Source organism: Tursiops truncatus, chromosome 2 (genome assembly GCF_011762595.2).
Source record: "Tursiops truncatus isolate mTurTru1 chromosome 2, mTurTru1.mat.Y, whole genome shotgun sequence".
Lineage (NCBI taxonomy): Eukaryota > Metazoa > Chordata > Mammalia > Artiodactyla > Delphinidae > Tursiops > Tursiops truncatus.
Window position 1 is genome coordinate 28,478,242 of NC_047035.1, and position 25,444 is coordinate 28,503,685.

The 25,444-nt window shown below is 38.7% G+C and overlaps 1 protein-coding gene across 5 annotated transcripts in view; it reads right to left on the reverse strand.

The window, feature by feature from the left end:
• LIN52 (lin-52 DREAM MuvB core complex component) overlaps window positions 1-25,444 on the reverse strand; it is a 120,845-nt gene that overhangs the window by 38,728 nt on the left and 56,673 nt on the right. The window contains exon 6 of one of the 5 annotated variants that reach the window (XR_012329905.1): window positions 15,545-15,684. The exons of the other annotated variants lie outside the window; for them this stretch is intronic. The gene's annotated coding sequence lies outside the window, so the exon portion shown is untranslated. The remainder of the gene's footprint in view (window positions 1-15,544; window positions 15,685-25,444) is intronic. 5 annotated transcript variants of the gene reach the window in all.

Below are 25,444 nucleotides of genomic sequence, written 5' to 3' on the forward strand. Positions count from 1 at the left end.
TTTTTTTTTTAATTATTTTAGTAGGGTTTGGGAGAGAAAGGAAAGCAAATGTGTGCATTAAAACCATCATTACCCTGGAAGCACTCTCTTCCCAAATTTATTTTCCACTATACATACTTCCAGCTTTCTCCATGATTCCAACTGTTCTGTCATGCTCCCCACTCCTACCTTGGTTATGTCTTTACATTCCTAATGTTAGTTATGGTCTTTCTAAAGAGCAAGAGACAGTGGATAGCTTCTGAAAAAGTAGCAATGAAGAAAAAAATTGGAAAGTACACTTTTGTTCTCTGATTGCTTTGAAGGCTGCGTTTCCGTTTCTCATTTGTAAATATAAGATTCCATCTATTCAACAGGAATTTGGACAACACTGTTTTGTAATATACAAAGGTAGCATAAAGCATGGTCCCAGACAGCAAGGGTCTTACAATTTCGCTGGGAAGACAAGCATCAATAATAATTGGATGCTAAAGAAGTCAGGAACAGGAGGGCTCAATGTGGCTAAAAACAACCGGGAGAGAATTATAACAGTTCAAGAAAAATGAAATGGTTAGAAGAGAGAATTAGTCATAAAGGAAATTAGGAGAATGCAATGGTTAAAAGGTTGGAAGAGCCATCTTCTATTCACATTCACATTTGTTTTGTCTTCCAAAACAAAAATTACCAGACCTTTTTTTGGGGGGGGGGAAGTTTGTTAAAACCTACTGATTAATATTTATCAAACCCCTTCATGAAAAGTAGCCAACAGAATTTTGAGGGACATTTATAGCTAAGTCAATCATTGGCTCAGATGGCACCGTCCAGGTGGTGAATGCTACCCAGCCAACTGTGAAAGTTACAGGTGTACCCTGCTTTGAGAGAAATTAACATTAAAAACTATTCATGATACAAAATGAAATCATTTACTTTATAAGATTTAACTTTCCACAAAGCTTTTACTCCCTGTGCCAGTTATTCATTTATTACCTCTCTGCTCCTAACTCCCCTTCTCTGCCCTGCTTTGTGATACTGGCACTGGACCCTGCAGCAGGCTACGTTTTTCCTGTCAGGTGGTTCGATGTTAAGCTTGCCAATAGAGAGGTGGGAGACTGCAAGGCTGAAGCAGGAAGAAGGAACTTTTCTTCCTTCTTAACGATGTGTGGTTTTTCTGTGTAGGAAGAGCAGGTTGGCAGGTGGGGGTCCAAGCAATAGTCACCTTGCCAATGGCTGCCCTCAGTTCAGTGCCCCCAAGCTAAGATTCTTCACCACCTCACGGGTGGCTGCTCCTGCATTCACCAACAGGGTACCCTCTGGCAGTGGGCAGCATGTCCTCTCTTCAGAGGTCTGAATCTCTGCCTTGTGGAGATCTCCTCTGATTTTCTAAGTTCCTCTGTGTTCACTCCTTCTGCCTGGGGTGAGGGGGCGGAGTTTTCTGCAGTTGCTACCTCTATACACCTTAGAGTCTTCTTTCACCCCTTTATAAGTCAACCACCTTTCACTTAGTTAACAATTATTTATTTAAACTTTTCCCTGTTCAAATTACTCCTGACTAGATTCTGGCTAATACAATCAGCCCCAAAGACCAAATAAACAGAATGCATGCAATACCAAGTAAAGCTGATTCCCAAATCCTAATGTTAAAAAATGAATTCCAGCAATTACTGTTATAAATCTAGAGACATTCCCCAACATCAATTTTTTTTTTTTTTTTTTTTTTTTGCGGTATGCGGGCCTCTCACTGTTGTGGCCTCTCCCGTTGCGGAGTACAGGCTCCGGACGCGCAGGCTCAGCGGCCATGGCTCACGGGGCCAGCTGCTCCGCGGCATGTGGGATCTTCCCGGACCGGGGCACGAACCCATGTCCCCTGCATCGGCAGGTGGACTCTGAACCACTGCACCACCAGGGAAGCCCCCCAACATCAATTCTGAATAAGACAACCATAAATATAAGGTTACCCAAACCATGAGTACCGAGCACTGAAGAGCAAGAGCAAAGAACAAACTACTGCAGAGAAACTTTTGGATTTTGCTGTGATAAAATTACAAGATTAGTGGCTGACAAGAACCCAATAGATGAAAGAACCTGATTATAAGAAAGCATTTAATACTGCTTCTCCTGGCATCTTCCTTGCAAAATTAATTAAAACTAGCTAGGATATATGAGTCTCATGAATTGAAAACTGGCCTCAAGACCACAAGGAGTGATTATAAACTGCTTTAAATCACACTGAGGAAAGTGTCTGGTAGAATGTCCAGAGAGTATTAGATTGGTTATAATCCAGTATTTCCATTAGTGCTTAGGAAAGTAAAGAGTCAGTTAATTAATATTTAGTAGACATTAATTAGAAGGGATTTGTGAAAACCAGTATGGTCTAAAGTATAAAAGATTTAGAAAAGTGAGAAAGACGTACAAAAGGTAAACTCTTTCTCCTTACTATGAATAATTAATATAAAAAGTAAATTTCACCTAGTGATCTCAATACCTCATATGCATAAGGACTACATAAAGTTGTCAGGGAAAAATCAAATGTTTTTATCTGGGTTAACTAAGAACAGCAGCCACCTTGGGGGACCTAATTCCTTTCAGTCTACAGAGATTATAAACTCAGACAGAGAAGAGTGTTTGGATCTATAAATAATCCTTTGCACAGCTACATCATACAGCAGTTGAGTTAATACCACAATTTCCTTTTCATGTGGATTTGTACATTTACAAATACATGGAAGCAGAGACCAAACAGAAAAACCAAAAGCAGCAGTAACACCAACAGCCAAACTGAATTTTTTTATAAAGATATCATCTATGCCTTAATAAAGAGATTGCCTAAACCTAGAAATTGTCTGGCCTGTTCCCTCCTCTCCTGCACCTTCCTAGCACCTATGTGTGTGTCAGGCACTGGGGAGCCAGTGGAGAACAAAGCAGACACTAACAAGTAATTGCAATACTGAGTTAGGGTAGGAGGAAGTAGACGGTGCTGGCAGAGCATACACTGTGGGCATGGGAGCGAAGGTAGGAATAACTTAGTCTAGGGGTCAGGCATGGCATTCCAAAGGAACTAACATTTAAGCCTGGAGTTTACCCTAGTCCCTGTGTGGGCTCCTTCTTAAGGCAACAAGTTGTCAATGGTAATTTCTAGCTATGGGACAGAAGATGGTCTGGGGTTTGTTCTCAAATTGCCAGCATCTAGTCCAAAGGAGTCCTGGTGTCTGTTTTCCTTGAGAAATTTAGGGCTCTAAAAATGCTTGCAAGTCAAAATTTAGCTAGGAAAGGGCTGGATTAAGCTCCTCCCCCACCCATACCCATACAGATATACTGTGCTTCATGTTTCTTTCTAGTAGTTATCTGGGTAAGAGGAAGACAAGTACTGGCCTTAAGAAGTGACTACTTCACGGCAGCGCTAAGCAGGCCTCAGGAGAGCACCCAGGGCCAGGACCAAAAGCCTTCCCTAGTTGCCATGGTCAGGGGATTTAGGCCATGCTCAGCAAGCAAGTTAAGGAGCAGAGGCTTTGGAATCACACATGCCTGAGTTCTAGTCTTGGCTCTGTCATTCAATACCTTGAGCAAGTGATCCCCTCTTTCTCCATCTGTACAATGAGAATAATAACAGTAGCTATCCCCATAGGAGTGGTATCAGGATATGGATAAGGATGTGGGCATAGGGCCAGGCATATAGCAGGACACGTTAGCTGTGAATGGTAATAAAAAACAAGAATATGATGGACCATATCTGTAAGTAGCTGAAGGAGTATATACGCATGTTTATTTGTATGCACTTAAATTGTTTATTAAACCCATATTTAGCTAAGTTAAAATGATGTCTTAGAATGTCCCACGGGCAAACAAGACACAAGTTGAAAACAAATATCTCTCAGCCCCAAGCAGTAGTTTCCCTTACATTCTCTATTCTGGTTAATTAAACCGATTAAAAACTACTCAAGTTAGAAACTGAGAGTCATTCATAACTCCTGCATCACTGCATCTTCTAAAACTGGTCTCCCTGCCTCTAGTGGTCCACCAGTCATGAGCACCTATAATGTGCCAGACACTAAAAAAGAGAGGCAGAATTACAGTGAAGAGTAAGACAACGGCCTCTGCCCTCAACTGTCAGAGTGCTCTTCCTACCAAGAGGTCAGTCGATGTCACCTCCCTGCTTACCATTCTTCAGTGGCCACACAGAGCCTTCAGACAACACCTTAGCTCATATGCACAATCACAGACTCCTTAGTTTCTATCTTCATCTCCTGTTTACTCAGCAGTTCCCCAAACACAGCATGCCTCAGGCCTTAGTATACTTAGGCCCAGACTATTTCTTACCCAACCTGTGCAGCAATTACCACCCCACTCCACCTACTCACTGCCCGTCCTTACAGACTGGTAGGATTACTTTCTCTGACCTTGTCTGAGATAAATAACCGTCCCTAGTGCTCTCTAATAAATCTGTACAACTGTAATCTCAAGGACAAGAATGTTCTCCTCTATAACCCTGTTTTCCCCCATCTCTGTTAATAAAACCCTGATTTTATTCAGGTACAGGATGATCATGCGCGTAGGGGAGACTGGGCTCCTTCCCAGTCCCAGAGTGTGAACCATTATTGGTCCACCTAAACCAATCATGGTAGTCTCATTGTCTTGACAGGGATTAGTTTAGGCATAGGAATGTGACCGATGCCATTCAGCAGCATGTGAGGGGAAATCTGCTTCAGAGCTTCTGGGGGTTTTCTCACTGATAAGAAGGTTGGGGGAGGCGGGACTCAATTCCCTTTTCTATCTTAGGAAACTGTCGTCGGTATATGACGTCAAAAACTGTAGTAGCCATCAAATACGATGCAAGCCAAACTAAGAAGGAATACAACATCGAAGGTGACACAGCAGAAAGATGGAACTAACAGTGGTCTCTGATGTCACTGAATTAACCAACCCTAAAAATGAAGTTATCTCTGGACTTCTTGTTATACGGAACACCCTCATCCTTTAAGCCACCTTAGTTGGGCTTTCTGTAATTTGCAGAAAAAGTCATCCTGACTGATACTGTATTGGTTTGCTGGGGTTGTGGTAACAAACTACCACACACTGAGTGGCTTAAACATCAGAAACTACTGTCGCACAGTTCTGAAGGCTAGAAGTCCAAGATCAAAGCATCAGCAGGGTTGCTTCCTTTTGAGGGCTGTGAGGAAAGGATCTGCTCCAGGCCTTTCTCCTTAGCTTTTAGACAGCTGTCATCTCCCTATGTCTCTTCACTTCATCTTCCCTCCATGTATGTCTGTCTCTGTTCAAACTTCCCCAATAAGGATATTGGTACCCAATAAGGATACCAGTCATATTGGGTTACGATCCACCCTAAGGACCTCATTTTAACTTGATTCCCTCTGTAAAGATCCCACGTTCAAATAAGTTCACATTCTGAGGTACTAGAGGTTGGGACTCTGATGTGTCTTTCTTAGGAGGACACAATTCAACCCATAACAGAGACCTTTTAAAAACACTAATGGAAGCCATGGATACTCTCTGCAGAAAAATATACATGTATATGTACACATACCCAATTCTGTTTTTAATTTCAGGAGATTCATGGACTCTTAGGTTAAGAACCACAGCTATAGTATCTTCCTGAACAAGACAGACACTTGAGCATTACACACAAACAGAAGCTTAAATCAGTAATTGCCTAAGTAGCAAAATTACACTGTAGGTAATTCTAAGGGTACTGTGTTATGTACAGTTGTCACTGGTGTCATGGGGGAACTGGTTCTAGGACACCAAAATCCATGGATGCTCAAGTCTTTTATATAAAATAATGCAGTATCTGCATATAAGCTATGCACATTCTCTCGTATACTTTAAGTCATCTCTAGATATAATATCTAATACAATATAAATGCTATGCAAATAGTTGTGAATACAATATAAATACTACATAAACAGTTGCAGCAAATTCAAGTTTTGCTTTTCTAGAACTTTCTAGAAAAAATTTAAAAAATATATTTTCAATCTGTGGTTGGTTGAACGTGCAGCTATGGAACCCATGGATATGGAGGGCTGATTATATATACAAAAGCAGGAAAGAGATAATTTATTAAATGAAGGTTATGCTAAGATCACCAGAAAGCTTTAGAAAAGGGAGTTACCAAGAGAGTCTTCTCTTAAAGGGATAAAGTCAATAATATTCTTTATATTTATACAAATTTTAGGGATAATTTGGGTGAGACTGTTTTAGCTCAGAATTCCTAGTATTAAATCTTTCTTATAATTAAATGAAAATATATAATCTACACTGAAAATTATTGGTACAAAGAGGAAACACATTTTGTTTGCACTAATCTGTTAATATTAAATAAGCCTTAAAACTTAAAATAGTTGAGGTCTAACCACCAGGAACGCAGAGCCTTTAAATGCTCACTTCCACAGCCCCAGCAAACTCATGTTGTCAGTAAGGTTGGAAGGAACTCTAGCACCTTGCAAAATGGCAGGAAGCAAGGTGAGAGAGAACCGAGAGGAAAACTGTAACCATCTGGTACAACATCAATGTAACTTCCAACATGTGAAGAACTAGAAAATTCTGAAACTTTGTGCTATTTGGCTTTGAGGAATAGCATTCAAAATCATTAAAGGCCGTTTGTAAACTGTGGCAATCAGGTTAAATAAGTTTGATTTCTGCTCTCTAGAGATAAGTTAGTAGTAATGATAAGAATAGCAAACAGACATTTTCCTTCCTCAACATCAAAAATTGCTGCAAAACTAAGTTAAATTATAAAGCAAGGTATCATAAGAACAAATCATTGAAAATTTGATATTAAGATACCTCTGAATTTGAAACAAAGAATTGGGAACGTCTGCAAAAACCACCTGGCAAATGATACGCAAAATCCTTAATTACTGAGAGTAAGAAGTTATACATTTTTTCGGGACTTCCCTGGTGGCGCAGTGGTTAAGAATCCGCCTGCCAATGCAGGGGACACAGGTTCAAGCCCTGGTCTGGGAAGATCCCACATGCTACGGAGCAACTAAGCCCGTGTGCCACAACTACTGAGCCTGTGCTCTAGAGCCCGCAAGCCACAACTACTGAGCCCGAGTGCCACAACTGCTGAAGCCCACGCACCTAAAGCCCACGCTCCTCAACAAGAGAAGCCACCGCAATGAGAAGCCCATGCACCACAACGAAGACCCAAGACAGCCAAAAATAAAATAAATTAATTTAAAAAAAAAGAAATTATACATTTTTTTTCTTCCATGGGAAATACTGTCATAGAACTCACGCTGAGTGATAACAAAAATGAACTCTGTCTGAGGGAACAGGGAGTCATTACAAGGAGAGGGATTTGAAATGGCCTTGAAGGATACGCATAAGTTTTCCAGATAAAACTGGAAAGGCTACGTTGATATTAGCAAAGTCCTTTTGTGAAGGCCTGAGGAATGTGAATTTTCTCTTGTAGGACCCAAGGAGCCAAAGAACTTTAATAAGTAGGAGTATGACATAACTAGCTTTGTTTTTGAAGAAGAATCTGTGGTAGCAGAGGATAGACTTTTTCACCATTGATCATGGCAACTAACAAGGCCACACACCTAACATGCTCAGTTAATACTTATTGATTGACTGACTGAAGCCTTAGGAAAGGGTTATTAGAACTGTAGACTTGACACAAAAACAAGGGTTAGTCCAAAAAGACAATCCTGAGTATTCACATAAAGAAACAGCAGTATTTAAGGCTTACGGCTTGTTTTTTGTTATTGCTCAAAAAGAGGTAAGTATTACGATCTGTAACCAAATAATGCCAATTCTTTTTCTACATTAATATGACTTTATCTGGCTTAAAATAGGAGGACAAAGCAGATCAATAACCTTATCTACAGGAAATAAAGCCAAGTAAAATAGCATCTAAAACATCAATGTTTATTTCAGTCTGTAAGCCCTTTTTTTTTGCTTGCCTGTACAGTCTCCAATCATCCCTGAAATGCAAGTGATTGGGCTCTTCTGGATCCACTAGTTAAGGGGAGGGAACATTTATCTACCGTCAATTCATGGGACACTAATCTCCTTCCCACTCCTCTGATTACAAGCAAGCAGGATGCTAGAGGAAAGGCCTCAACAGAAGCTTTAAAAATAAATAAATAAACCGAGCCCCTTCTGCTCCAGGAATACAGGAAAGATTGGCACTAATACAAGCGAAAGGGATCTGCCCAAACAAAAGCCAATGTGAAGGAGGAGCAAGCCGCACAAGCTAGCCTGACATTATTGCTGGGAAGATAGCACACTTGTTAAAAATGTATATTTTAATTTTCTGTATTGCAAAAGGCCCCAATTTGCCCGAGGATCTAGCTAAGCTGCCATTTTCTACTAGACAGAGTCTAATCTTTATTTAATGGATTTAGCATCTATCTTTACTAGAGTGGTCTCTAAGGAAAAGGGGAGGGGAGAATGAAGGGGCAGAAAAGAGATGATCAGATCCCCCTCCCCCTTTCATCCATCCTGCGCTCATGTTTGTGTTCAAAATTCAATTACCTCCTTATTGATACTTCACAGAGATATTTAAGCTGCAAACATGAAGCCCTGATTTCCCAAGGGGCCATGCCCCTCTCTATTTCACTGCTCTGCTTCTCCCTGGGTGAATTCCTGAGGCGTCCATATTAATAGGTAATCAGTCACAATTCATTTATTAAACGGCAAGCAAGGTTTATCAGCCTGCCCTGATTAGCCCGAAGAAACCACTGAATTCCTAATTTATTTATGGAAATGTAAGTGTCTTTCTGAATTCCATTCAGGAGCTGCAGGAGTGTTGTAGTCTTAGCATACTGCAATCTAACAGGCAGCACAGGCAGCAAGCAAGCTTTCCAGGAACAAGAGGGGCTGCTTGCCACCAGAAGGCAAAGAGCAAGGGAGATACGGAGATACACTGCAGGGAATCTTCTCTTGGCCACGGGATTTGGGTCCACATAATCCTTGGATTAGTACTTATTTGATTGCTTTCTGTTTACATAAAAGAGTTTGAAATGTTGTCACTAGGCAGCCATTACTATCCACTGTAACAAAAATCAATCTCAGGGATGTTGCTTTTGATTGGCAGAAAAGTGGCCCTTAATGGAGTACAATTGAGGACCTCAGTGAGTTAAAAGACAATCATTCTTAGCAGAGTTAAAACCAACACCAGACTGGAATACAAACCAAAACCACTAAAATAATACTTCTCAAACATTAATTTTAGATTAGTAACTAAACCAGACCCTGTTTTAATCTTACACTGTTCTAGGCTGCAGTAACAAAACAGCTTTGCGTGTAATTTCCACAATTCTGATCAATTAACAATTCACACAAAATTGCCCATTACTAATTGAAAGGCCAATACAGATTAAATAAAGCTCTTAAGAGTAGCATTGGGTCACCGCTAACTGCCCCAACAGGTGCAATTAGAAAAGACACTGTTTAAGGGACATGAGCAGATCATATAGCCTAGACTGTTGTTTGCAGCTAGAATTAGGACTGTTTCTTCTGAAAAATGATAAACAATAAAAAAATATTTTAAAATGTAGCCAGTGTTTCAATGCCAACCAACAACGGTGTTAATGCTATCTTTGTATGGGTTATCCACAGCCAGTGTTTTCAAATCCTAATCTGCCTTCCTCATATAGTTCACTATGATTAAGAGCAACCTCCCTATATAACCTACTGTATGAAGTGAAAGGCAAATCATAATCATGAGAAAAACATAAAGGTACTCCTTAAAACTGTCAAGGTCATCAATGACAAAACAAATCTGAGAAACTGTCACAGCCAAGAGGAGCCTATGAGGAGATATGACTACTAAATGTAATTATGGTGTCCTGGAGGGGACCCTGGAACAGAAAAAGAACATTAGAGGAAAACTAGGGAAATCTGAATAAAGTATGGGAAAAAGAGAAAAAGGAAAAAAAAGGTAAACTTCATTAGTTGTAACAAATCTATCATGATAACAATAATAGGGCAAACTGGGTATGGGTATATGGAAACTCTCACGATTTTCATATCTAAAACTGTTCTAAAATTTAAAATTAATTTAAAAAACAGAAAGTGACAATTTATAAACTAAATTAGGTGGCCAAGACATAAGTAATTTTTATATTTCCACAAGGTTTTGAAAAATCATTTTTCATTAACATTATTTTTGAAATATTAAAACCCATTAATAAATGAAAATTTTCATATATATTTATGTTTCTACCTGATAGGAATAGCAAAAATATATTTAGTTATTAGTAAATATTTAGTTATCAGTTTTAAACATATTCTCCAGAAAATGTCATCTCCATGCAAGATGTTAATGACTATTATAATTACAATAAATGGAAAACCCCCTAAAACACACACACACACACACACAAAAGAAAAAGGTAAACCAGTTGTAATATTAAACTAAAATACAATTGGGAGGAGTATTTGTAAAGAAAAGCAATATATCCTCAAACCAATATTAATACTCTTTAGATTGTGTTAATGTTACTATTCCTCTCTTTGAGTTTGAATCATCAAGAAATGACTTGTATGTGCTTTGGCTAAAGATGAAACACAGGGTCAAGCAGGAGCACCAACTCTCCCCACCCCAAATAAATAACTGCATGCATTAGGATTCTGTTAATAATTCCAAAGTGAAACATAATAAAAATTTTCTTTTAAGGTCCAATGTCTTTATCTGAACTGTCCAATACATAAAAATACTATGTATGGCTCTGGCTTCTACAATACTAGCTGAAGAAAAGTAAAAAATGAAATGCATCATGGCAGGCATGATTATAAGAAACTGCTATGAGTCAGACGATTTGAGTCACAGCTCTTGGGCTAGCCACAGACCTTTGTGAACTATAAAATGAGGTCAATGGTCCAAGTTACTCAAGCACAGTTGTGAGGCTTTGGAAACTATGCACTTAAAGCACTTAGCACAGTACCTATTAGTAGGTATTCATATAATTATGGCTGTTGAAGCTATGCTTATCACTGTTTCTCAGCAGGTACCTGATGACTATAGGCAGAAAACCTGAGGAAACAAAAAGTAAATTGAACAGTATAAAAACAACACAGAGCCCATCTGTTGAATCCATTAACATTAACACAGTACTCTTGAAGACAACGCTCCTACTTGATCCACTTAACAATCTATATGGAAGGCAAAGCAGGTATTTATTACCTATATCACACAGATGAGAAAAAGAAGGGCAGGTTAAGTGATTCACCAAAGGTCAATAGCTAATAATGAGCAAAGTCAGGACTTGAATAGTTCTGACTCAAACTGCACTGGTCTCCCATCCTGAACGACAGGCATGTTTTGTCCTTTGGCTGATAACTCGACTTCTCTGGCACATTACTCTAACCCACATCAAATTCCTTACAACAAAAACCCCTATAATGCCACAAGATTCCTTAAACCCCAATGCTTTCCTCAGGCACTACCATTTTAAGGAAATTTCAATATGAAAAAAGAGACTATTCAAATAGCATTTTATTTGTATTAAAATTACCAACAAAAACAGACCAATCACTTCAATTTTTCTTTTAATTTATGCTCAAGTACAACCTAATTTCCTCATCAATAAATTTCAATGACATCTTTGTCCAAAGCAGTATATTGTCTCACTTGGTACATATACATATTCACAAATACAAGACAGAACAAAGACATGCTCAAATCCTTCCTGAATATTCTATCTATTAAAACCCACAAAAAGCATTACTACATTAAACAAACTTCCTCTTGCAAGCTATCATTCTAGCGTTTTATGTGGGAAAATATGTCCTCTAGATTTGTGGACTCTAAATCTTGTTGGTTCAATCAAAATAGTAATACATGAAACAACAAATGGAAAATCAATATTAAAATGTTCTTTCTGGTCTGTTTGTCCCAGCATGTGACACTTTATCAGTCCTACTAAAAAAAAGTTGTCAAGAATTACCCCCCACGTACCCACATTTTAACTAAAAACTTCAAAGGGAACACTGCCATCTACTGAATCACATTCATCACTATTCTCTATTACAGTGATACCTCATTTAATGACTCTCCGGGAACAAAAATTTTAATACTAAGGATGTTTATGTTAAAAGTAAACTTTTAAGGCACAAAAAGTTGTATACATTCACAGCTACCCATGACAAAAATACCCCAGAAAACAATTCCTATTATTCTTATCCAATACATAAGGCCTGCTCTAAGAGATATTTTGAAATCTGGGGGGTTGGTTCCCTTCCTCTTCAACATCTTCTTTCCTAACTGGCTGGAAAACTACTAATGCTTGATAACCTTCTTTCATGAGCTTCCCATAAGAAACGAGAAAGGCTGTGAGGGCTATCATTTCAATTTAAGGACAGACTGGCAATAAGACTTCAGAGTGAATTAGTTTCAATTTTTATCTTAGCCACTAACTTTAAATTAAAAAAAAAAAGTATACCATATACACAGAAAAAAGAACAAATCATAAGTATACATATGAGGAATTTCACAAAATGAACACATCTGTGTGGCAACCACATACATCTATATAGAGAACCATTGACAGCACCACAGAAAACTCCCTCCTCATGCCCCATTCCAGCCACCACCATATCCCAAATGTAACCATTATTTTTATTTATACCACCATAGATTAGCTTTGCTTGTTTTTGATACAGTATAATATGTACTCTTTTGTGTCTAGTTTCATTTACTCAAGGTTACATTTCTGAGATTCATTCATGTTGTTGCATGTAACAACAGTTTGTTCATTTTCATGGCTGTACAGTATTCTACTGTATAAATATAACATAATTTATTTACTCATTCTACCGACACAGAACTTTTGGGCTGCTGTAGTTTGGGTCTATTATGAATAGTGCCATTCTGAGTATTTTTTCTATGCATCTTTTGGTATACAAATGTTTGCAATTCTATTTCTAGGGTATGTATCTAGCACTGGAATCTTTGGGTCATAGGTTATAAGTATGATCAGCCTTAGCAGATACTGCCTAACAGCTTTCCAAAATGGTTGTACCAATAATCACATGCCATTTAAAGTCTCATAAATTTCTCAGCAAAGGGCCAATCTTTCAAACGTAAACTGTCCCCAGTTAGAAGAACCTGAGACACCTGGAAGTAGGTAGGGAGTTCTTTGGGGAAGAGAGGTCAGAGTTGCTCAGATCATAGCCTGAGAACTTCCCAGATTCTCAGTTTCCCCTGGAGGACTATGATCTAGAGTTCAGGGGTCCATAGAAGCCTATTTTGAGAACTGTCTCCCATGTAACTGTACCCCAATACCAATTTACCAGCAGGTTTCTTCCATCCAGGTTCTCCTAAACACTCTCTAAACTCTAGTCAATACCTCAAACTACCAGATAAAGATATTATGTTTTTGAGGACAAGCTAAGTTGTTTTAGTTAGAATTCAAAGACATTTTTCCTTCCTATCTAATTACACGGAATGCATTTTGAAGTAAAGAGGTTTCAGAAAATAAAACAAACAAAATCCAACAATATTACTGGAATTGAATTGGAGTTACTATAATGGGAATCCCTCCTCCAAGATTTCTCCTATTTATAGTGACAAAGACTCTTGTCAATAACGTGAGAATTCCATGCCTAACTTCATGCCTAACTGATCAGTCCTGGTACGGTCGTATCTCATCATGATGTCTCAACTTAAAGGCAAAAAGGAGACAGCTGCCAGAATATTTTAATACCTATGAATTTAGAGAATTGCTCTACGTCAGCCTAATCATTTTGTAGAGTTATAAAAATATCTGCTACAAAAGTGGTGCTATAAGGATGTGTCCTTATGTAGCTGAGCATAATAAAACACTGCACAGCCCTGGGTCACAGTCTGCCAAACCAGAGCTGATGTACATCAGTGCTGCTGTGAATTTTTAAAACTGTTCTGGCTAATCTTTTTAAAGGACTCTTGTTTGTTTATTTAAATAAGAATTAGCTGCAACAGTAACCAACTGCTTCAGCGCATCAACAATGAGTTGTGCCTAATGAAAATTCAGAAATCATTGCTGCATGTCATAAGGAGGTTAATATTTAACATGTAGGAGACTAAAAAAAAAAATCAATATTCTTTTAAAAATTAAGGATCTGTGAGACTCTGATGGGTAGTAAATCCATTCAGCATAGAAAGGAGAAATAATCAACATCATTGTCAAGGTGCAGGTCAAACTCAGCTCATGCCAGAAATGCTTGATGGTGGCTACTTTCTTTTCTCTTTGTTGCCACTTAACAGGCTTAACAGGGTAAACCCAAAGAGGTTGCTGCAAGGCTCCATAGCCAAATTACAGTGTAAGGTTACTCTGCCTCCCTGACTATTTAACTACCTGACAAGTAGACAAACAAGCGATGCCTTTTACTATACTAGGAAACTGCCAGCAAGGGAAATTGATACGATAAAAAAGTATCTGTGCAGGTTAATCAAATAGTAACTGCTGCATGGAATGCTACATTTTACATGAAATCTTACAGAGAGAAGGAAACCAATTTGCCAATGATGATATAGAGTATTTCTTTCACTCCAGTTTAAATATCACTTTTTAAAAAAGACTGCCCAGCCACCTTCAGCCCACTATGATATCTCATTTCTGAACTCCTGTGGTACTCAAGTGGCACTTAGTCATGCTCTTGTACACATTTGCCTTGCCATCCTAATCAGATTATAAACGCCTTGAGAGGAGTTTTTGTTTTTGACATCTAAGGTCTAGAACACTCCTTTTCATAGCTGGCCATAGTTTTTTTATTATGATAATATCTAAATCCTAAGAAATAGATGTGAACCCCTTGGTAGGGTCAGATGTTAAAATAAGTACCAAGGATGATCAGGATATTTCAAATCTACTTTGGGAAAGAATAAAGAGAAGAGAAGAGGCAGAAGGGGCTCATTCATGAACTGAAGGAAGTGGAATACAAAATCGGGATGCAGTCGACCCTTGAACAATATGGAGGTTAGGGGCGCTGACCCCCTGCAGAGTCAAAAATCCGGGTATAACTTCACAGTTGGCCATCAGTGTCTCCAGTTCCATATCTGCATTCAACCAGCTATCGGTTGTGTGTAGTACGTATTTATTGGGGGAAAAAACCCACAACCCATATATAAGTGGACCCGCACCGTTCAAACCTGTGTTGTTCAAGGGCCAACTACTGTACATCAAAAAAATACCCTTCAGTCAGGAGCAGGCCTAAAATGGACTTCTTCACATCCTTTTGGGCTTCCTAGACTGGTTTCATTTCTGTGTTTTCTTCTTTTTCTCATAAGTTAATTTAAAATTGATATATAATCCACATACCATAAAATTCACCCTTCCTTAAATTGTGGTAAAATACTGATAATATACATTTTACCATCCTAAATATTTTCAAGTGTACATTTCAGTGGCATTAAGTATACTCATATTGTTGTGCAACCAATGTCCAGACATTTTTCACCTTGTAAAACTGAAACTCTGTACCCATTAAATAATAACTCCCCATTCTCCCCTCCCACAGTCCCTGGCAATCATGGTTCTACTTTCTGTCTCTATGAATTTGATACTCTGTGCACTTCATATAAGTGGAATCATATAGTATTTGTCTTTTTGTGACTTAACTTACCTCAGCATATCCTCAAGTTTATCTGTGTTGCAGCATGTGTCAAATTTTCCTTCCTTTTTAAGGCTGAATAATATTCCGCTGTATGAACACACATTTTGTTTATCCATTCGTCCATCAATAGACACTTGGGTTGTTTCCACCTTTTAGCAATTACAAATAATGCTGCTGTGAACATGGGTGTACAAATAACTCTTCCAGTCCCTGCTTTCAATTCTTTTGGGTATATGCCCAGAAGTGGAACTGCTGGATCATATAGTTAATTCTGTTTTTAATTTTTTGAGGAACCACCATACTGTTTTCCAAAATGGCTGCACCATTTTTACATTCCCACCAGTGATGCACAAGTGTTCCAATTTTTCACATCCTTGTCAACACTTGTTACTGTCCATCTTTTTTATTATAGTCATCCTAGTGGATGTGAATATCTCATGGTTTTGATTTGCATTTCCCTATTGATTAATGATGTTGAGCATCTCTGCATCTGTTTATTTGCCATCTGTATATCTTCTTTGGAGAAATGTCTATTTAAATTCTTTGCCCACTTTAAAAATGGGGCTTTTTATTGTTGAGTTGTAAGAGTTCTTTATATATTCTGGATTATCAAACAATATAGAAATGATTTGTAAAAGTCTTCTCCCATTCTGTGGGCTGTTTTATTACTTTCTTGATGGTATCTTTTTTTAAAAAATTTTTGGCTGTGTTGGGTCTTCGTTGCTGCGCACGGTCTTTTCTCTAGTTGTGGAGAGTGGGGGCTACTACTCTTCGTTGCGGTGCACGGGCTTCTCATTGTGGTGGCTTCTCTTGTTGCAGAGCATGGGCTCTAGGCACATGGGCTTCAGGAGCTGCAGCATGCGGGCTCAGTAGTTGCGGCACGTGGGCCCCAGAGCATGAGGGCTTCAGTAGTTGTGGTGCGCAGGCTCAGTAGTTGTGGCGCACGGGCTTAGTTGCTCCGCGGCACGTGGGATCTTCCTGGACCAGGGATCAAACCCGTGTCCCCTGCATTGGCAGGTGGATTCTTAATCACTGTGCCCCCAGGGAAGCCCCATGAGGGTATCTTTGAAACATAAAAGTTTTACATTTTGATGAAGCCCAATTTATTATTTCCTTTCTCTGCTTATGCCTTATCATATCTAAGAAACACTGCCTAATTTAAGGCCACAACGATTCATGCCTATGTTTTCTTCTAAGAGTATTATAGTTTTAGCTCTTATATTTAGGTCTATAATCCATTTTTTAAAAAAAGATTTATTATTTATTTATTTATTTTTGGCTGCGTCGGGTCTTAGTCGTGGCACACGGGATCTTCATTGTGGCGTGCAGGCTCTTTGTTGCAGTGCATGGGTTTCTCTCTAGCTGTGGCATGCGGGTTTTCTCTCTCTAGCTGTGGCGCGCAGGCTCCAGAGCATGTGGGTTCTGTAGTTTGTGACATCCAGGCTCTAGTTGAAGTGCACAAGCTCAGTGGTTGTGGTGCATGGGCTTAGTTGCCCTGCACCATGCGGGATCTTAGTCCCCTGATCAGGGATTGAACCCACGTCCCCTGCATTGTAAAGCGGATTCTTTACCACTGGACCACCAGGGAAGGACCATATAATACATTCTGAATTAATATTTGTATATGGTGTAAGGTAGGGGGTTTAATCTTGAGTTTTTGCATGTAGATATTCCATTTTCCCAGCACCATTTAAGAGACTATGTATTTTCCCCCATTGAATGATCTGGCACCCGTGTCAAAAGTTAATTGACTATAAATGTGAGGGTTTATTTCTTGATTCTCAATTCTATTCCATTGATCTGTATGGCTATCCTTATGCCAGTACTACACTATCTTGATTACTTGTAGCTTTATATTAAGTGTTGAGACTGGGAAATGTGAGACTTCACTTTTGTTCTTTTTTAAGATTGTTTAGCTCTTCTGGGTCTCTTGTATTTCCCTGTGAATTTTAGGATTTACTTGTTAACTTCTGCAAAACCAGCTTCATTCTTGACCTAAACAAAGTATAGGGGGAACTACCTATATATGGAAGGATCCACAGTCCTTACAAGGTTAATCATGCAAACTGGGATCTCACTGCTTATACCCACCTAACACCAAAGCTAATGTAGGTGGGGACAGCCCATATTGGCATATGCTCATTTCGCACAGTGGTGCGGAACAATAAAAACAGAATCCAATGTAATTTCTAAGGGTAGAATTCTTTTTTTTAAAATAAATTTATTTATTTACTTTTGGCTGCATTGGGTCTTGTTGCTGCACGCGGGCTTTCTCTAGCTGCAGCGAGCGGGGGCTACTCTTCATTGTGATGCGCGTGCTTCTCATTGTGGTGGCTTCTGTTGCTGCGGAGCACGAGCTCTAGGCATGTGGGCTTCAGTAGTTGTGGCACACAGGCTCAGTAGTTGTGGCTCACAGGCTCTAGAGCACAGGCTCAGTAGTTGCGGCGCATGGGCTTAGCTGCCCCGCGGCATGTGGGATCTTCCCGGACCAGGGATCAAACCCAGGTCCTCTGCATTGGCAGGCAGATTCTTAACCACTGTGCCACCAGAGAAGTCCCATATAATTTTAATTTAAAGAAAATAATTATTAGATCTCATTTGTGGCAAAACCCATTTATTTTCTTCTAACAGTGTCACAAAAATTCCAGAGAAAAATTACACTGCAACATTCTATACAATGCTAAATAATGCCATTACCAAAGAATTGAATTTTTCTATACTTTATACTTAAGTAGGAAAGCAAGTTATTCTGAACAACTCATAAATGTAAGAGTTGTAGTATCTGAATTCAAGTCTTTAATATCCATGATATTTCAACCATGAAAGTATGAAAGTCAATATAACACAGGAGTTTACTTGCAATTTTGCTGATGCACTAATCTCAACAACACACACTGAAGGAGCAAGTCATTCAGCTAGTGAGTGAGCCTAGCAGTCCACTCACCACCTGCATCTCACTGTGACTCTGATATTCCCTATTGGTACTCGTTTACATAGTAAAAATAACACTATGGATACTAGAAAGGACTAAAAGTTTCTACAAATTTGGAATAAAGGATGGCTGGAATACTTTTCTTGAGGCTGGCTCAGATCCGTGACATGAATGGTTCCATCACATATCCAGAAGTGTGTGGGAATGTTGCAGCAAGTGCACAAGCTTTTATCAAAACATTTATCGTACAGAGAGAAAGAGAGAGCGAGAAACTTTAATGAAAGCTGAAAAGGCAGTGAGAATGATGCAGGAAACATGGGACTTATGACCACAATGTGATTTGGGAGAAAATGTAAAGTTAAAGGGTTCATAAAAAGGAAGGATTGTAAGTCATAACAAGAAATTGTTTAACACAGGTAAAACTGACATGTTAAAAGAAAATGCCTTTGTGAACATAAATCATGAAAGAGGAAAGGTAAGCTCCTATTAGACAATTAGATATTTACCATGTACAAATGATATAAGTGTTGGGAATTGAGGGGTGAAAAGCCCAGATGCTCACATATCCTTATAGAGCTTACAGAGTTTAAGATCAGACTGACTCATCTATTTTGTAGTAATTGTTGAGAAAAAGTTATGTTTGTCCTACTGATCTGAGATCAGTTATGTTTGTCCTACTGATCTGAGATCCTCAGGACTTAAAAAGAACGCCTTTCCAAATAGTGACAGGCCAATAAAAATCCTCAGATACAGGGCAATGTTTTTTGGACTGGTTTTATACATACTTTATATCAGAAATAGAGAAATATCTAATTTCTCAAAAGCTTGAATTTCAGTTCTCCTCATCATGGACAATGTGCAAGGCTATCCTTAAGGACTATAGTTTACAACTCTAAGTCAAGGTGATGTTCCTTCCCCTTAATGCTTCTGACTTTCCACGTGGAGTGTAAAACACAAGCTCAAGGTATATGACTTTGCTATACTTTCACTGGCATCATAAAGTGCTGTGGACAAAGATCTCAAATTTGGTAATTGCCACTTTAGAAGAGGTACATCCTTGATTATATAAGAAATATTATGGATGATCCAATATTGGATCACCCAAGTATTATTGGGTGATCCAAAAGGGTAGATGCTTATTGGCATGCCTTATGAAAGAAGGCAGTATATGACTTCAAGGAGATTATTTTCACAGGTAATGAAGAGTATACCATTAATACTGACAGGACAAGAGGGTGGCGAAGGTTTGGAGGGCACACATAAAAGTGACATGGAAGAATCAGAAGAGCGAGAAGACTTAGAGATGATTTGGCAAAGAATGACAAAGAGGAAGACACTGAAGATTTAGAAGAAATTTGGGGGGTTTTCATAAATTTAGTCAAAGTTCTAACATGGCAAACTGTTAACTGACACCAAAACAAGTTATGATCAGTGAACAGAGCTTTCAGTAATAAAAATTGCACTGATTCTGTACCAGGGAATAAAGCAATACATAGCTACCATTCATAGTATTCTTTAGAAAAAAGCTATCACTTCAGGAAGGTTCCCCCTCAGAATGCTGTGTCACAATGATCTCCTTGTTTCCTCTACCATTTGCCTCTTTCTCCAAAGCTAATGTTGAAATGTGACTTTTTCTGTAGTTCAGTACGTTTCATGATCTCACCACACAGTCCATAATTATCTGGTATCACTACCTTGAATATGAAGATTCAGAGAAGTTCAAATTAATGCTTCTACTAATATATTGTAGTGTAACATTTGTTTTAGTGGGAGAGTTACTTTAGTTACTTCTAATTATGGAATAATTTACATCAAAAGCCTAAAGGGGTAAACTGATCTTTTTCAACCACATCTTAATGCATTTTACGGCAAAAAATGATACACTATAGGTTATCACAAACTTGGGAATTCACAAAGTTCCCTCATGAATGTCAAGGTTCTATCTTTTTAAAAATTTACTTATTTATTTATTTATTTGGCTGCGTTGTGTCTTCGTTGCTGCGTGCGGGGTTTTCTCTAGTTGCGGCGACGGGGAGCTACTCTTTGTTGCGGTGCGCAGGCTTCTCATTGCGGTGGCTTCTCTTGTTGCGGAGCACGGGCTCTAGGCGCGCAGGCTTCAGTAGTTGCAGCATGCAGGCTCAGTAGTTGTGACTCGCGGGCTCTAGAGTGCAGCCTCAGTAGTTGTGGCACACGGGCTTAGTTGCTCTGCGGCATGTGGGATCTTCCCGGACCAGGGCTCAAACCCGCGTCCCCTGCATTGGCAGGCGGATTCTTAACCACTTCTCCACCAGGGAAGCCCCCCAAGCTTCTATCTTGAAAGCAACAAGTTGACTCTCTAATTTACCACAGAAATGCCAGATGCTCATTTTATAGGCAGATTTTGTAAGCTTTATATTTAATGAGAAATTGTTAGAACTACATTTGGCAACGGAAGATTCTCTCAGATGTTGAGAATAACAGCAGAAGAATCTCTTTGCTTCATTTTTCCTAGGAGAGATTGACTGAAGTAATTTGACAGTCGAAAACAAATTGAATAGTTAAAAACCTTCACGGTAAATTCTTTGTTGAAAGGTCAAGTGCGTCTGCTGAAATGTATTCATTCTATTTCTTTCAGAATTAAGATGAGAGAATAAGTACTTAAAAGACACAAAATAGTGTACAAAATCAGAATGATGTTCTGTTACACTGTAGGTATTATTCACAAAGCTGTTGCAAGTCGACCATTTATACTACAAAGAATTTTACCTATTTCAAAGCTCATCCCGGTTGTGCTACCTCCAGGGAACTAATTTGTGTGAGCTCTGGACTCATTCCGCAGTCTGTCTATAGAAAGAAACTTTGCTCTAAATTTGCCTAATTTGCTTGATAGATTCACAATCTTCTGACAGCTTAGGGAAACCCCTAACCTAACTTGATCAGAAAAGCTGACATGTTATCAAGAGAAGTGGACATAGGTCCAAGTGTCAGGAAACTTTTCATGTAAAGGGCCAGACAGTTAATATGTTAGGTTTTGTGGGCCACAATCAGTCGCTGTCTCATATTCTTCCATTTTTTGTTTTATTTTTATAACACTTTAAAAATGTAAAAACCATTCTTAGTTCACAGGGAATACAAAAATGGGCTATGAGCCACAGTTAGCCAACCTTTAGTTTAGAGTAGTGCCATCTGATGGAAGTGTTCTATGTCTGTGCCATCCACAATGGTCGACAGCAGCCGTGTGTGCCTACCCGAGAGCATTTACTGAGGAGTGCATCTGAGGAGTTACATTCTAAATTTTCTTTAACTTTAATTTAACTTCAAATAGCCACGTGCGGCTAGTGGCTACCGTTTTGGACAGCGCAGGTCTAGAAGACCTCCTACACCCACAAGAGCCCCTGAAAATCTCTGTATACCTATGTTTCCCAAGAATACTGAAGGCTTGGACAAGAAGTAAATTGGATATAAATAGTAACTGTTATTAATAATAGCCTCCAAGTATTAGGTTAAGCATTGTATAACAATTCAAATGACTAACATCAAGGAGAGGGAAAATGTGTAAGAAACTTGAAGCAAAACAGGTTGGCATTTCACAATTTATTAGAATGACATCTTTCAACATTTGGGCAAATCAGAACTTTGAAGTGTTGAGAGAATTAGTCTAAAGGGCTTTGAGTTAAAAAAGACCTACAATGTCCCTACTTTTGATGGAAGTAAAAATTTTTACCACTCAATTTGCATAGATTCTACTGAAGACAGATGCAACTAAAATTAGGTTTCTGTTTGCCTGAGAAGACAACTGATTTCTCCCATCACTGACCTGAAATGCTCCTGGAAAATTGCTTTGCTTCATTCATCACACTGCCACTCCTAGCAAGGGCCCTAAAGTTCATAAGGCACAAACTTGCTTTGTTAGCCAAGCTGTTACACAAGAAACCTAAGTCCTCATTTTCACGTGCTGACAAATCATTACCCAAGTCCATTAATGCATTCATAACTTGATTCTTGGAACTTGTGAAGTAAAAAATTAGGGGAGAAAACACTCATTCAACTTTAGAGGAAGCCTCCAATCAATGCCTTAGACAACATCCATTAAAGGCTATTTGTTTTCCCCACCTATCTGGGACAGAACACTTCTCATTTAACTAAGCAAAGAATTTAAAACACACAGTAGGGTGCAAATCACTACATATGTCCAGCTGATGATCCATGACAAGACTCACACTATCCCTCCAAAAAAGTTTTGCCTCTAGTATTTTCTATTTTAAAACAGTCCCGGAACTAAAGGCAACATTCCTGAAGAGAGGAAATCACTTCATGTAAAAATCATAGGTTGAACCATAGAACACAAATCAGTCATTGCAACCAATTGGTACAGTAAGTATTCACTCATAGGTCCAAGTCAAACTGTCAACAAAGAGTCTGGCATTGGTATATCCATACTATGAATTTCTATGCAGCAATTGAGAAACAAAGAGGTAGATCTATCTGAAATGCTGTGGAAAGATATCTAAGATATATTGTGGGGAGGAAAAAACAAGTTACAAAACATTACGTATACGTATTATGACCTCATCTGTGTGTGGTAACATATAAAACTTCATTAATGCATAGAAAATGTCTGGAAATGTTCATGGAGAAACTGTTGGTGGTTTCCTCAGATAAGTTCAGCAGGTAAAGATTTTACTTTTCACTTTATATTCTCCCATACTATTTTTAAAAAGTTTTTAAATCAAGAGATTGAATTATCTGTATAAGTTTAAAATGTTCTTTTAAAATTCTGGAGAGATCTCTGCAGCGGTTCCCCAAGAGACTAAGAAGATGTGGTGGCCCTTCGTTACTATTGCAGTGTTGATAATTTAATGAAAAAGCCAAAGCTGTTCCTTTTGTACTTAAAGCTACTATAATGTTCCTAAGACTGCCTCTGCCAATAAACTTCTATAGTGGGAAGGGGAGAAAAAAAAAATCACATTATTATGAAATTGGGGAAAAAAAAAAAAAGGCACACTTCAAAAAGGGCCTTGGTAGGACAAGACAATCCACAAGTGCCAACCAGCTCCAGGCTATAAAGATCCCAGGAGAGCCATCACTTTTCAATTACCATCACTAACATTACTTATTATTTGGCCTGCTCCAGTCCCTAAGGAAGGCAGCTTGTGATGACAATACCCAGCCTCTTCTTGTAAAACAATTCATTAGGCAAAGCAGAACAGCTGGGGCAGCCACGTGTGTGTTCTTAAGGCACCACCCCACTGAGACCTCTGGCCCAGATATCCCTTTTGGTGAAGGCAGCAACCACCCCTGTGACAGCTGTAGAGTCCCCCAGGGACACTTCAGCTTTAATCAGTACTTCCTGCACTGGAGAGGGCCATTTGATTTCTAACATAAACTAATAGCACTCCTGCTTTCAGCAGGTTACACCAGACATCAGATAAGAGGCTTTAGGGCATTTTTATCTTGTTCTAATGCTCCAGAGTTAACGAGGCAGCAAAAGATACTGTCATAGAGCCCCAGTGTAGCTCTATTATCCAATAAACAGACTCTTTCCAAGACAGGTTTAATATGGATGGAGGAGGTAAAGAAGGCTGGCTTAATACTGATGCTATTGAGAGGATAAGAATCCAGTTACCTGAAGTAGGGCAAAATCATGCACACTCTGCAGCAGACAAAGTGCTACAAGGAAAGTAAGGAGTTGTCTCAAAACATGAAGAGGAAAACACTGATTTTCACTATTTTAAGCCGCATAAATCTGATAGCTTTATCTGGCATTTGGGGCCAAGTTTTCAAAAAGTGCTTCTAAATGAATCTATTTATGTATTTTGCTGAAAAGTAGTCTTAGGAGTTAGATTTTTTAAACTAGCAATATAGTCATTATAAAAATAGCTTACTAATAATATATGTAATTATATTAATAATTATATTATGTAATATATTAATAAAGGATATTAGTTTTTTTTTTAACTGGCTATAAAGCAAATTCTACTATGTTAAACAGTAATATCAGCAGAGCCTACATAATATCAGGCTTTAGAAATAATTCAATCATTCATTCAACAATATTGATAGACTTTTATAATCAAGGCTCACGGGGCCCAGCCGTGAGACAGAGTGAAGATAAAAATTACCCCTCGGATTCCCTAGTCCAGGCTAATTCGCATAAAACAAAATTTTACTTAAACAGTCTTCTTTTTTTTATCTTAGAATCTTGATAAATATGTGGAAATCAGAGAACCAAGTGTTTCTCTTCATAACTAGAAATATCTACTCAGAACCTGCTGAGTAGACATAAGTATTACTAAGCTGACTACTAAAAACAGTCAATATTAAAAGATGACCATTTCTTGAGTTGTTTGGCTCCTAAAGATTAAAAAAAAAAAGCTGAGATCTTCTATTTTCTTCCTTGGAAACCAACCCCCCAAAGACAAAGGTCTGCAAGATCTCTTAAAAGCTATTCACTCATTTTTGGAACACCAAATATACAGTAAAGAAAACAGAAACAGTCCCTACCCTTTATTTATAATTCACACAAGATAACCAACAAATTATAAGAATGAAGTCCAATTCACAAATTAACATCCATACATACAAAAATTACTAACTTTGAGCTTCTCAACATAACCATCACCTCACATTCTTCTACTTCTACTGACCAATCATTGCTCTTGCACAGGTCTCTCGTTCCCTGTGGCAGAGAATGTTGGTTGCTTATCCCAATACCTGTTCTCCCTTTCCTCCTTATTAAAAGAACCCCAATTCTTACCCAGCAAAATTACAGCTCAGGCTAAAAGACTACATTCTTTTGCAGCTAGGTCAGTCAGTCCAGATGACTGAATTCTGTGGGATTTCCAGGAAGGCTGCTTAAAAGGAAAGGAGTCAGTTGTATGGTGCCCCTTTTTGTCTTTCTCCCTTCTCACATTCTTCTGGCCTACAGCTCAGGCCCAATGCCTAGATCTCTAGCAGTCATCTTAGACCAGGAGGTATCCTTTACGATGGAAGCCAGG